The 13551-nt window shown below is 45.3% G+C and overlaps 1 protein-coding gene across 1 annotated transcript in view; it reads left to right on the forward strand.

The window, feature by feature from the left end:
* Positions 1–11654: 11654 nt before the first annotated feature.
* RNF145 (ring finger protein 145) overlaps positions 11655–13551 on the forward strand; it is a 41990-nt gene continuing 40093 nt past the window's right edge. Inside the window, exon 1 of the mRNA XM_040987209.1 lies at positions 11655–11973. The gene's annotated coding sequence lies outside the window, so the exon portion shown is untranslated. The remainder of the gene's footprint in view (positions 11974–13551) is intronic.

The following is a 13551-nucleotide window of genomic DNA, read 5'->3' on the forward strand; positions in this document are numbered from 1 at the left end:
GGATGGGGGGTGGAGCAACTGGGACACAAACCAGTACCCATATGGGATCCTGGCACTTGCAAGGGAAGGATTAGGCAATTGAACCATTGCGCCTGGCCTGAGTATTTTTCTTTAAATAACCACAAAGATGGATCATAGGCACTTCACCCTTACAAAGCTGATCTATTACTGTCCAAGGACCTAGTCTAAATTTTATCTGGGGGCCCAACATGGTAGCCTAATGGATAAAGTCCTCACCTTGCATGTACCCTTGCATGCAGGATCCCATATGCCATGGTTTCTACTCCCGGCATCCCTGCTTTCCATCCAGCTCCCTGCTTGTGGCCTGGGAAAGCAGTCAAGGATGGCCCAAAGCCTTGGGACCCTGTACCCACGTGGGAGACCTGGAAGAAGCTTCTGATTCCTGGTTTCAGATTGGCTCAGCACCAGCTGTTGTGGCCACTTGGAGAATGAGTCAGTGGACAAAGATCTTCCTCTCTGTCTCTTCTCTCTGTATATCTGACTTCCCAATAAAAATAAATAAACCTTAAAAAATTTCTCCTGAATTCACCAAGAATTTTAGGAATCAAAACTTGAACACATGGACCAAACTATTTTCCAAATCAAATGAAACAAAATTGGAAAAACCAAGCTTCAAAACCAGTTACGCACTCCAGACTCTAGTCCGAGCCATCACCTCTGTTCCCTAGTTAGGAAAAGTCAACTTGACTCTGAAATCTATGACCCAATCCAAAGTTTCTTGGTTTGTGACCTTATGTAGAGACCCCAAAGATTCCTTAAGTGTTAAAGCCCTTTCTGTCGATAAAACTACTTGGGGGTAAAGACCTAACAATTTGCTTATTAAAGAAGACAGACCCGTGGGAATGAGGTTTTGAGTTTTACTCAGAGATGTGGTCTGTGAGGAAGAAACTCCTCACCCCTCTGTCATGTGACAGAAAGCAGGTACAGTATGAGTCAGACCGGTCTGAGTAGATCCTGACGAGCTGTGTGACTCCAGGCTAGTGACTTGGTTCAGGACAGATAAACAATCTGTTTCACGGATTTTCTGTGAGAATTAAACATAAACCAATGTAAACCACCTAGTGCAGGACTTGGAACACAGTGATGCTCAAATACGCTACTCTGCTGTAAAGAGTCCTCTGCCTATTTCCAATTCTTGTCAAAATACAAACTCCTTAGCGTGGCATGAAAAGTTTTTCTCAGCTCCTGAACAGACTGAAGCTTGCCTCTTCTTTCCCTATCCTTTTCCTGAGTACCTGAAATTCAATCAAAATGCTATTGCCTACAGTTTCTTGCATGTACTTGACTCTGGAGCAGCCAGTATGATTTGTGATGTAATCGAAATGTAACCTGATTTTTGCACCCACTATCTCTTAACATTTTGCTCAGAAATTATAATTTTTCTCCTGAGTTCCACTAGAAACTTGGACAGATACCAAGAACTCTTAGTTAATGGGCAGTCCTACTCATTTTAAGTCAGAAATAACAGACTAGCTGAGATTTTAATTCAGTGCTTCCATCTTCATTCATTCAAAAAAGAGAGTTCTCTCCATCTGTGGATAAAGCCCTGTGGCTGATTTCTGTTCTGTCTTCCTACTCAGTCCTCCTTATGAACCCATAGCTACATCATACTCCATCTGGGTGGAAACCACCCAAGGCAGCCCAGGTTGCTCATGGCCTTCAAGTTCTCTGGATCTGGAAGCTAGCCAAACTTTCCTGTCTCCTAAGGCATACTCTTGTATGAGAAATAGCAGTTGTTTGAGGAGATACACAGTAGAAAGTGCCAGAATTTTTGAAAGGGTCCCTAGCATTGCTTATTATTATTTTTTTTTTTATTGCTCCATGAAGCTCCTCTACGCAGCGACTATGAAGTGGTCCTAACAGGCAGAGTACATGGGTGGCTTCCCCACTGTAGAACAAACAGGACCCAGCACAATGGTTCAGTGGCCAAATCCTCACCTTATGTAAGTGCTGGAACCCCATATAGTTGCCAGTTTGTGTTTCGGCTTCTTCACTTCCCAACCAGCTGCCTGCTTGTTGCCTGGGAAAGCAGTGGAAGATGGAACAAAGCCTTGGACCCCTGCATCTGCATGGGAGACTCCTGGCTCCCGGCTTCGGATTGACTCAGCTCCAGCCAGGACAGCCATTTGGGGAGTGAACTTGTGGAAGCAAAATCTGTCTTTTCTTCTCTCTGCAAATCAGATCTGCCTTTCTAATAAAAAATAAATCTTTTTTAAAATTGCTAAAAAAAAGAACATACAACATACATATATTATTTATACAACATCTAAACAACTGGCACTGTGCCACTACTGATGTGTCAACTGGAAGAAGCTGGCAGGATTTTCACAACTCACCAGTGGTGTCAAGAAGCTAACAGTCTTCCGTAACTTTCTTGAATACCATTAGTTCTAATAACTAGAATCTTTGTGAATTCATCTGTGTTCTTGGTGATCATATGTGACCATATGTCTCTCTGCCCTTCTGCTTAGTCCTATTGCATTAGACTTTAACCAACAGTGGCAGTCCTCTTTCTGTGTGCCACATCTGCAGGCTCCTCTTCCTCCGACAGAGTCTATTGGTCTTCATCAAGGCCAAGGTAACCTTTCTCTTCAGACACAGGCTTTTGCTTTCACTAAGCTGGACATCATGCACTAGCCCTGAACAGAGAATACAGCTTAACCACTGTGAATGGTCCCAAGGGCTGGAGAAGAGGGAAGTAGCATGATTTCATGTTGGGCCAGCAGCAAGTTTCCTGTAAAGATATTTCTTTCCACATCCTCATCTGGTTAAAGCACTCTAAGAGTCTGGAACCAGTTTGCTTACATTCCTCATTCTCTTTGTAATTTTTTTCTATCGGGAAATCATCAGGCTTCATCACAGCTCTTGGCTGTGATGGCACCCTAACCCTGCCTTGGCTTCACCCTATGCTCTCTTATCTCACTCCTCTGTACTATTTTTATACCAGCAAGGCCTCTCCCTTCTCACCACCCTATGGCCCCATACAGTTGGCTCATCCTCACCCCACATGTGTGTTTTCATGGCAACCTTTGCTCACTTCTTTCACAGCCAACTCCCATTACTGTTTTTTTTTTTTTAAGATTTATTTATTTTTATTGGAAGGGCAGATTAGCAGAGAGAAAGAGATACAGAGAGAAAGATCTTCCATCTGCTGGTTCACTCCTCAGACAGGTGTAACAGCCAGAGCTGAGCCCATCTGAAGCCAGGAGCCAAGAGCCAAGAGCTTCTTTTGGGTGTTCCACAAGGGTGCAAAGCCCCCACTGCTTTCCCAGGCCATAAAACAGGGAGCTGGATGAGAAGTAGAGCAGCTAGGACACGAATCGTTGCTCACGTGGGATCCTGGCACTTGCAAGGTGAGGATTAAGCTACTGAGTCATCACACCAGGCCTTTCACATTACTTCTATGGCCAACTCATACGATTGTTGTCTGTCTCATGCTCCAGGAGATAAGAAATACTCAGGATCAAGAACTCCTAAGAATTAATCAAAATCTAACATAAGGGCCCGGCAGCGTGGCCTAGTGGCTAAAGTCCTCACCTTGAACGCACAGGGATCCCATATGGGCGCTGGTTCTAATCCCAGCTGCTCCACTTCCCGTCCAGTTTCCTGCTTGTGGCCTGGGAAAGCAGTCGAGGATGGCCCAAAGCTTTGGGACCCTGCATCCTGTGGGAGACCTGGGAGGAGGTTCCTGGCTCCTGGCTTCGGATCGGCATAGCATCGGCCATTGCGCTCACTTGGGGAGTGAATCATCGGACAGAAGATCTTCCTCTCTATCTCTCCTCCTCTCTGTGTATCTGACTTTGTAATAAAAAAATAAATCTTAAATCTTAAAAAAAAAAAAGAAAGAAAGAAAGCAGAAAGAAAAAGACCACCAGCCCAAGAGAAAATTGGGTAAGAGATTTGAGAAGTTTACAAAAGAGGAAATTTAAAAGACTAATAAACGTATACAAAAGTAGTCAATCTCACTAGCAATTTGAGAAATACAAGGTAAAAATTAAGAGGATTTACAATGCTAGAATTGAGAACACCAGAAACTCACAAAGATAGCTACTGAAGGTATATACTGTTAATGGACACTATGGAAAACAGTTTGGAGTAATCCAAGTTGAAGAGATGCACCCCTTATGGGTTAACAATTCTCTTCAAGAGTAATTTACCAATAAGCACCAAACTGTGGATAGCATCATGATTCCTAACAATTCCAAACGGGACTTTAGTGTTCATAAAATTAATGTTCATAAAGATCAGAATGACTATAGAAAGGTTGTATTCATATACAGCAACAAAAATGAACAAATTTTAGCTTCACACAAGAACACAACTGAATTATAACATTAAGTGGAAAAATCTATTCAAAATAAATATTTGACATTGGATTTGATTTATATTACATTCAAGAACAGGCAAAGCCAAACTGAAGTGTATAGAGATTAATACCTAGATGGTTAAACAAAGAAGGAAGAGACAACATGTAAGTAAGGAAACATTTGCCTTTGGGGTTCACGAAACAGCTGCAATTAAAAATGGCATTCTAGAGACTTCTGGAGTGTTGACAAGGTTCTATTTACAGATATTTACTAAGGAGCTGTGTATTGCAACAGGATGTTAAGTTGTACAATTGTGTTTTTATGTACATAACATCATTTTTCTGTTTTCATTACTTACTCCTTATTTCCATTGCATTACGTGACTCCTGGGAATGAGTGGCGAGCAATCTGAAAAGACTGAATGCCTTGTGTTTCTTCAGGCTGTATTAACACAAAGACAACTCACCAGAATAAGTCATAAAGGTAATTATTCAGCCGGTACACTTAAGAATATGAAAGTGGGCAGGCTGGTTTTAGGTGAGGCTTACATCAGGATTCATATACAGTAACTAGGTCACAGGTTCATTCTTGTATTTTCTTCTTTCTTTTCCTATTTTCTTTCTTTCCTTTACTCAAATACAAGTTTTCATGTTTATGAACAAACTCAAATATATTTAACTTTTTTGCTAACAAAAGAAAAAAAATCAAGATGCCAAAGTATATTTATGTTTACTAATTAATATTTTAGGGCCTGGCATGATGGTTCAAAGGCCAATCCTTACCTTGCAAGCACTTGGACCCCTTACGGGTGCCAGTTTACATCCTAGTTGTTCCACTTCCCATCCAACTCCCTGCTTGTGGCCTGGAAGAGCAGAAGAGGACAGCCCAAAAGTCCAAAGCCTTGGATGATGCTCCTGGCTTCACGTCGGCTCCACTACGGCCCTTGCAGCCACTTGGGGAGTGAACCAGTAGATAAGAGATGTTCTTCTCTGTCTCTTTCTCTCCATAAATCTGATCTGCCTTTCCAGTTAAAAAAAAGAACTAAAAAAACCCAATATTTTAGTATTTTAATATTTCCAAATGGCTCAAATAGTTGATAGGTGTTAATTAACATGCCCCAGGATTTCAAGTTACTGAAAAAAATTTTGAAACAATAAAAGCTCATTTATAAACATGTATGTTATTTATATTTTCCTAATTATTACTTAGCCAGTAATGTTTGTATTGCTTTTTTAAAACAACACTGCCATCATAAGCTATTTTTTTGCTTTCTTAAGATTCGGAACCAAGCTCTCCTCTTGTCACCAAGTAGGCCTGGGTCCTCAGCATCGGTGAGGTCTCAGGATGTTTAAGAAGAGCAAGACTTGGGCCCGGCGCGGTGGCGCAAGTGGTTAAGTCCTCGCCTTGCACACCCGGGATCCCATATGGGCGCTGGTTCTAATCCCGGCAGCCCCGCTTCCCTTCCAGCTCCCTGCCTGTGGCCTGGGAAAGCAGTCGAGGACGGCCCAAAGCTTTGGGACACTGCACCCGCGTGGGAGACCCGGAAGAGTCTCCTGGCTTCGGATCGGCATAGTATTGGCTGTTGCGGCTCACTTGGGGAGTGAATCATCGGACAGAAGATCTTCCTCTCTGTCTCTCCTCTCTGTATATCCGCCTTTCCAATAAAAAATAATAAAAATGAATCTTTAAAAAAAAAAAAAGAAGAGCAAGACTAACCTCGGTTAAGATACTACCTGGAAGACTTGGCCCTTCTCGGCACAGCCTGGAGGCAAAGACGGCCACAGAAGATAGATTGGGTCACACAGGGCTTCACTCTGCCCAGCAGCTGGGAGCCTATGTGCCTCAGAAAGCACATGTGTTCTTAGGCCTCACCATGGCCACCTGCTCAGACATCCAGGATGAAACAGCAAACACAAACCCATAGCAAGAGGTGTGCAAGGCCTTAGTGAGCCCAGCAGTGCACCTCCACAATCTCAGGTCATTAACAAATCAAGCAAGCACCAAAAATATCACAGAGGCAAAGAGATTCAAAGGCAAAAGGTCAAACACATTTCACTTTTCCCTTTTTTCTCTCGACTTTCAGGGCTGATATGCATCAGAAGATTCACTTTTTATTCTGTAATTCTGCTCCTAGCTAGACCCACAGTTCTAGAGCTTTATTCATATAAAAGAAAACAAGCTTGTTTAACCAGTAAATACAGGTTGTACTGTGACTTATTTAAGTATTTATATTTCATTTACTTAATTTTTTTAAAGTCAATTAGGGCTGTTTTTATATTTTGGGAGAAATATACATATATAACACACAAAAAGGGATAATAAGCTCACAGAAAGAAAGAAACAGATCTTCTAACCTTCATTTTTTTCATGTTGTCTTTTATTTAAAAAGTCAATTAGAATTTTTGAAATCTTTCAGGAAACTTTTGTACATCAATTAAAATTTTTTTAAAAAAAATTTTATTTGAAAAGTAGGAAAAAAAGACATAATTTCCCTTTTGTTTTACTTCCCAAATCCTGAGGGCTAGTGATTTCAGTCTGAGTTTCCACATAGGTGGCAGGGGTTGGAGTACTTAAGCCATCACCTGCTGCCTCTTGGGGAGCACATTAGCAACAAGCTGCAATGAGAAGCAGAGCATAGTAGCTGAGTTTGAGACCTGGCTCAGCTTCTCACACAATAAAAGAATGAATTCTCTGGTGCATCTCAGCCCTGAAAGTCAAGTGAGAGAAGGAAAAAGTGAATGTGTTGTGGCCTCTTGGGGAGCGAATCAGCAGATGGATCTTTCTGTCTCTCTTCCTGTCTGTATATCTGACTTTCCAATAAAAATAAATACATAGATAAAGAATAGTAATGGAGAGGCAACTAACAAATGTCTGTGACTACCAATATCCGCTCTACTTAGCTGTGTATCATCATGCACGAAAAGCAAAACACAATTTTAAACTACTCTCTACATGACGCTAAATTGGAACAAAAACAAAGCAGGTAGGTTCAAATCTACAAGTGGAGCTTAAATCTGACACAAAACAAAACAAACCAAAAAAATGGGGGAAAAAAGTATTTTTCTGCTGATGTTAAGAGACTGAAAACAGTCCCAAGTACTCAGATTGATTAAAAGTGACACTGGCTTGTCAGACATCTCAACCAAGACAATGAGTGAAACTTGACATGATCTTCATTGGGTATAAATATCTCTCAGCAAAAGATACTTTTATAATAGGAGAAAATCTGAGTACTGAATGGGTGAAAGGAAACTTAGGAAATTACACTTCATCTATTCAGGTGTGAGCATATTATTCAATCAGAGAAAGTTTTTATGCTTAGAAGAGGAAGGCTAGAGTATTTAGAGATTCAATTTATTGATGTCCTGTATACACTCAGATTAGTAAAAGACATGCATACACAGATATGGTATATATTAAAATATTAACAATTATTGGATCTAGATGGTGTGTGTATCAGTATTAGTTACAATATCATCATTTTCTATACATCCAAAATTCTTCTAAACAATATTTAGGGAAATAAAAAATGCATTCAGGAAAATCTGAAAAATCCCCCCTCCCCACCAAAACTTATTGTCTTTCTATTCTTCCAACTCCTGTTGTCGTGGGTAATTTTTATAAAGTAAAAATAGATAAATTCATTTTGGTATTAAAACTATGTAACTTTCGCTTCAGTTACCTATGAAACATATGTTTACCACCAGCTATGTACATGCAATTAAACAGAAGTGCTTTCCATCTGCTGGTTCATTCCTCCTCAAATGCTTGCAAAAGTCAGGGCTGGATTAGACTGAAACAGGAGCCAGGTACTCCACCTGGCAGGGACCCAAGCACTTCAGATATCATTTGCTGCCTGCCAGGGCACTCTTGCGTAAGTTCATTTATGTATTTTTTGGTAACACTTATGAATGGGAAGTTATAATTTCTTCTCTATTTGACTTTGTAACACAATAAAAGTTGCCAACCTAACAACTAAGCTAAGATGGCAACAAATAATATTTATCCAAGACTTACTGTGTATGCTAATATTACTATGTAGCATTTCACTCATTTTTCATTAAAACCCTATAGAGGGCCCAGCACAGTGGCCTAGCAGCTAAAGTCCTCGCCTTGCACGTGTTGGGATCCTATATAGGTGCCGGTTCTAATTCCAGCGGCCCTGTTTCCTGTTTGTGGCCTGGGAAAGCAGTGGAGGATGGCCCAAAGCCTTGGGACCCTGCACCTGTATGGGAGGCCTGAAGAATCTCCTGGCTTCAGATCTGCTCAGTTCTGGCCACTGTGGCAGCTTGGGGACAAACAAAAAGAAATGAACAAGTGAAAAAGACAAAAATACATACCTATGTTGTCAGACCTCCCTGGTCTTCTCCCAAATGCCCACGGACTTTGAACAAACACCCTAACCTTTAGATTCTTGAGTGATTTGCCATTCCATATTCAGAAACTACTTTTCTACTTCTTTGCTTTCAGCACCCTAAACTGAGTTCCTTTTATGACTAAGCAACTGCATCTGTGCCTTCAGTTTATTCCCAGTTGTTACAACACATCAGCTCCTGGCTCTTCCTGATTTGGGTGGGCTTGGGTGTCTCTAGAAAGGAATTTGTTCCTCTAAGTTGTGATGGTTCTCATTCAATATGGAACTTGAAAAAGTCTGTGAAAAATAGAATTAAAAGATTTTTTTTACTTTCATGTAACACTTTTTAAACTTAGTAACCTTTTTCAGAACATATATTTCCCATTGAAATAAACATATCTTTTACATGTTTCATGAACTTTTAAACAAAAGATTTAATTATTTGTCAGGCAAGCTGATGAAGAAGGGCAGAAAGAAGAGAAAAGAAGGAAAGAAAAATATGGAGATCTTGCATTCCACCTGCTGGTTCAGTTCACTCCACAAACTTTTTCAAGTACCTGAGTGTTGAGTTGCCTGCTCTCCCATCCCATTTGGCTTCTTTGTTTCTTCGGTTTTCTTTCAGTTTGATTTGGGTCCCTGGCCTCTGGCAAGGTGGAGCTTTCCCAGAACTAGATTAACCACACTATAACAACAGTAACCCTTTCATTACCAGAGCAATTTACTTGTTTGGAACCTCAGCATTTACAGGCAGCTGCTATAAATTCAGAGCTTAAAAGACATGTGACTTTTTTTTTTCCTGCTTTTACAAGTCCAGAGTACTTAACAATGAGAATCGTATTTCTGGCATTGAAGCCATTTTTCACTCCTCTCAAGAAGGAAAGATGATACAAGATGTAGGTAGGCCCTTATGCCATTCAAATAAAACACATCCAGCAATAATAGCTTAAGCACTGCTTTCAAGATATTTGACTATTTTGTAATTGCTTGGTCTTATTTCTCTTGACCAGATCAGTAATAAAACAGTTAAAGCAGGGAGGGAACAAGGGACAGGGCCTTTGCTATCTTGGACAGCTTCCTACTGCAGTCATTATTCTTACAACCTCTGTAATTTTTTACTTAACAGGCTATATAAGGAGAGTCCTCCTGAGAGGTGACAGGCTTAATGATTATCCTAAAGCAATCTGATACACCGGAGTGAAGGGACCATATGCAGAGCTACAACCACAATCCCTTGAAATTTTTAAAAACTTGTCTCCTATAGAGCTATCAAGCCAGCAGAAACAAGCTACGTTACACATAGCTGAATGATGCCTGCAGGGATTGCATGTTTACAAAGAGCTTGCTTTCTACACCTTTAGCATGATAAGGAGCTCAGAATTGAGAGGTAAGCCACTTAAAGTGCACAGGCAAGGGAGTGGGCACTTGGAACTGGGTTTGAGTCCTGCTTCAGATTTAGATTCCAATTTCTTATTTTTTTAAAATTTCTTTCTTTCTTTCTTTCTTTCTTTCTTTCTTTCTTTCTTTCTTTCTTTCTTTCTTTCTTTCTTTCTTTCTTTCTTTCTTTCTTTCCTTCTTTCCTTCTTTCCTTCTTTCCTTCTTTCATTCCAATTTCCTAAAGATCACCCTGGCAAGCAGTAGGTGAGAGCTCATACACGGGTCTGCCACACAGTGGGAAACCTGGATAGAGTTTCAGGCCCCTGGCTATGGCCTAACTCAAGCCCGGTGGGCCTTTTGTGAGTGAAGGAGAGGATGGAAAACCAATCTCTCTCTCTTTCTGCCTTTCAAACAAAATAACCAAAAACAAAACCATGGAGGCCAGAGACTGGACCCTCTGAGGAGGGCTCTCCACACAGATACCAAGCTCACAATGTTGATTTCACTCGTACTCGCAGAAGCTGAGGCTTCCCCTTCTCAGAATGAGGCAGTCAGCCCCATTGCAATATCTCACCCAGGACTGGACATGCGTCTTCAGTGTGCAGAGGCACGCAGGACATCCAAGGGCAGTTTCTAATAGCAACCAAGTCGCTCAACAGCTAACCAAACCGGTAACCAGGAACGAGGTAGGGGCTTAGATAGTTGGGATGCCCTGAGATGCAGGGCAGCAGGGACCTGGGAAAAAGTCCCTGGAAGGCCTGGAAGGCCAAGGCTCAGCCCCAGTGACACGGTTGGACCGTTCTGTCCACACACATGCTTCAAGCTATGCATTGTAGGAGATAGCTCTGGCCCCAAAAGGTGTTGACATCTGTCCAAGTTAAAGTCAGAACAGCAACTTCAGCACCAGAGACTGCACACAGCAAACGGGAGGTGACTGCGTCCAGTAACCTTTTAACCTCAGTGTGTGTGTGTGTGTGTGTGTGTGTGTGTGTGTGTAAGAACCAACCAGCCATCCGGGGTCTATTTTCTACCACATTAAAATCAATGAACTAAATACAGAGAATAAAAAATAACATAAAGACACGCAGTGAGCATTCAGCTAAGGCCTTGCTTGGTCCACTCACTCCTTCCACAGAGGTTGCAGCCCACTCGGAGACGGCACTGTAGTCCAGCCGGTGAGGGAGCTGACAAAATTCTCTCATCCCTGCTACTGCCTCTCCTCGTCTCCCACGTGCTCCCGGCAGGTGAAGTGTGGGTGTGAGCGCGTGCGGCTCGGGGTGCTCAGAGGTGCGAGGGCGCGCGTGTGTCAGAATGGCGAGTGTCACAGTGCGCGGGGCAGCTGTCGCCTCGGCACGCCTCTCCACGGCCGCCCGAGAGGCTGTGCCACCCACCCGTCCCTCAAGCTTGCGTCTCCCGCCCACGCAGCGCGGGCGGCGCGGGAAGCACCAGCGGGCGCGATTGTGAGTGAGCGCGGGCGCGCGCGCCGGGCGGAGGCGGGGCGCGCCGCGCTGGCGGGGCCGCGCGCAGGCGCAGAGCGCGGGAGCCGGGCCCGGCCGCCGCCGCAGAGCGCCGGGGGCGGGAGGAAAGAGAGCCTGAGAAGCCATGGCTGTCGCCGCCGCCGCCGCCGCCGCCGCTGCTGCCGGCTGCTGAGGGGCTCGGCCGGCGAGCGCCTGCCTCCGCGGACGATGGTGACCGCACGCACCGGGCCGCTGCCGCCGCCGCTGCCTCCGCCTCTCAAGACGCAACAACCAAGGCCCGGCGCGGAGGAGCCGCCACTGTGAGCCGCGCCGTCCGGGACCCCGCCGCCGCCGCCGCCGCCAGAGGAGAACGGGAGGCGGGCGAGAGAGCCGGGGAGTTGCGGAGCTCGTCCGCCCGCAGAGCCGCGCCGCACCGCAGGGAGGGAGGCCGCAGCCTCAGGTGATCACGCCGCCCGGCCACCCAGCCCCTCTCCATCCTCGCGCTCCTCATCATCCTCTTCCCACATCCTCGCTCCCCTCCCCCATCACTCCTCTCCTCCTCGCCCCTTCCTCCCTCCCTCCCTCTTTTCTCACCAGGCTGGGCGGAATCCACATCCCCTCTCCATCGGCTCCAGTTCCTCCCTCCACCCCGCCAACCCCAGTGGGCGCCCCCCTCCCCACACACACCCTCGAGCTCGCTCTGTGCGCCCTCCTCCCGAGGCCCCATGCAGAACCCCCTTCTCCAGCTCCCGGGCCTGTGGGCCGCCGCCTCCTCCCCGCCCTCCATCCCTCTCTCCCTCCCTCCTGGGCCTGGGGATGCCCCGCGCATTCCTGAGATGCCCGTACTTGCGGCTCTCCCCACACCGCCCAGTTTCTAGGCTCCTTCCAAGCCCCCCTCCAGAGCTAACCCCCTACCCAGTTGCTTTTCTCCAGTTTCCCTATCCAACTTTGCCTCCAATGCGTCTTTGTCCACTTGGCTTCCCAGCTTTCCTCCCTGTCTGGCCTCTCCTCCGCTTGTTTGATCTGTGCAGCCCCAGCCTCTCTGCTTTCTCACGGCGTGCGGCTGTTTGGGAGTACAGAGGGGCCTACTTAAACCCTTTTCTGAACGGGGACCCGTCCCTCTGCATCCCATCTGTCAGTCTCCCTTGACAGCACGAAGGCTCAAAGCTCATCCCTTTTTGTCCTCGTGGGTTCCTCTCCCACGTGCCGTTTCTCTGCCCTCCCCTTCTAGTTTTGCTCTCCTCACCGAAAGACCCCCATCCCGAAACCCCTTCGGGCCCCCTTCTGTTTGAGAACGATCAACTTCACCCACATCTTTCTTTGCCAGCTTTTTGGTGCGTGGCGCAGCAAAACTAGCACCATCAGAGAGGCGGGAGGGGAGGGGAGCTCCCGGGCCCCTCTCCTGGCTGAGTTTGCTGAGCTTAATCCCCTAGCCCCTGGGCGGCTGCTGCTGCTGCCGCCTCTGCCACTGCGCTGCCTGCTGGCTGCAAGCGGGTTGGGTTGGGGTTACTAGAGTTCAAACGCATCTGAGATCAGCAGGCGTGGGGGAGGAGGTGCGGGGAGAGAGGAAGGGGCCTTTGCAGTGAGCTGGTATCAAAGATTAATGGATGGCTTTGCATCGCTGTGTGCGGTAAACAGGAAACTAGTCGGAAAGGAAAGGAGAGGACTCTGTGTCTTTTCATTTTTTAAAGCACGGAGTGTGCAGTTCTGAGTCTTGAATCCTGCCCAAAAGATGAGCTGTCGGTGCTGCAGTCGTGACCCAGGCTGAGCGCCCCATGGCAGAGGTAGCATTGCTTTTATTTCCTCTCTCTGTTCCTGGAGTTGAAACACAGCTCTTGTATTCAGAGTGGACTCTGTCTTGGCTGTGTTGGAGCTGATGAGTTCCCAATAGTTTATGTGGAGGTGAGGTACATAAAAAGTTAGCGTGCGTGGTGTGGGAGTGGGGAGGACCAGCTGTATTTAAAACGTGCCAGTGCTTATGTAACAAGTGCGTTTTTGGTCCTGGTGTCTCAATTCTGAGTTGACTTGGGATGTTAGC

Source organism: Ochotona curzoniae, unplaced genomic scaffold (genome assembly GCF_017591425.1).
Source record: "Ochotona curzoniae isolate NIBS_2020 unplaced genomic scaffold, NIBS_Ocur_1.0 contig_1, whole genome shotgun sequence".
NCBI classification, from domain to species: Eukaryota; Metazoa; Chordata; class Mammalia; order Lagomorpha; family Ochotonidae; genus Ochotona; species Ochotona curzoniae.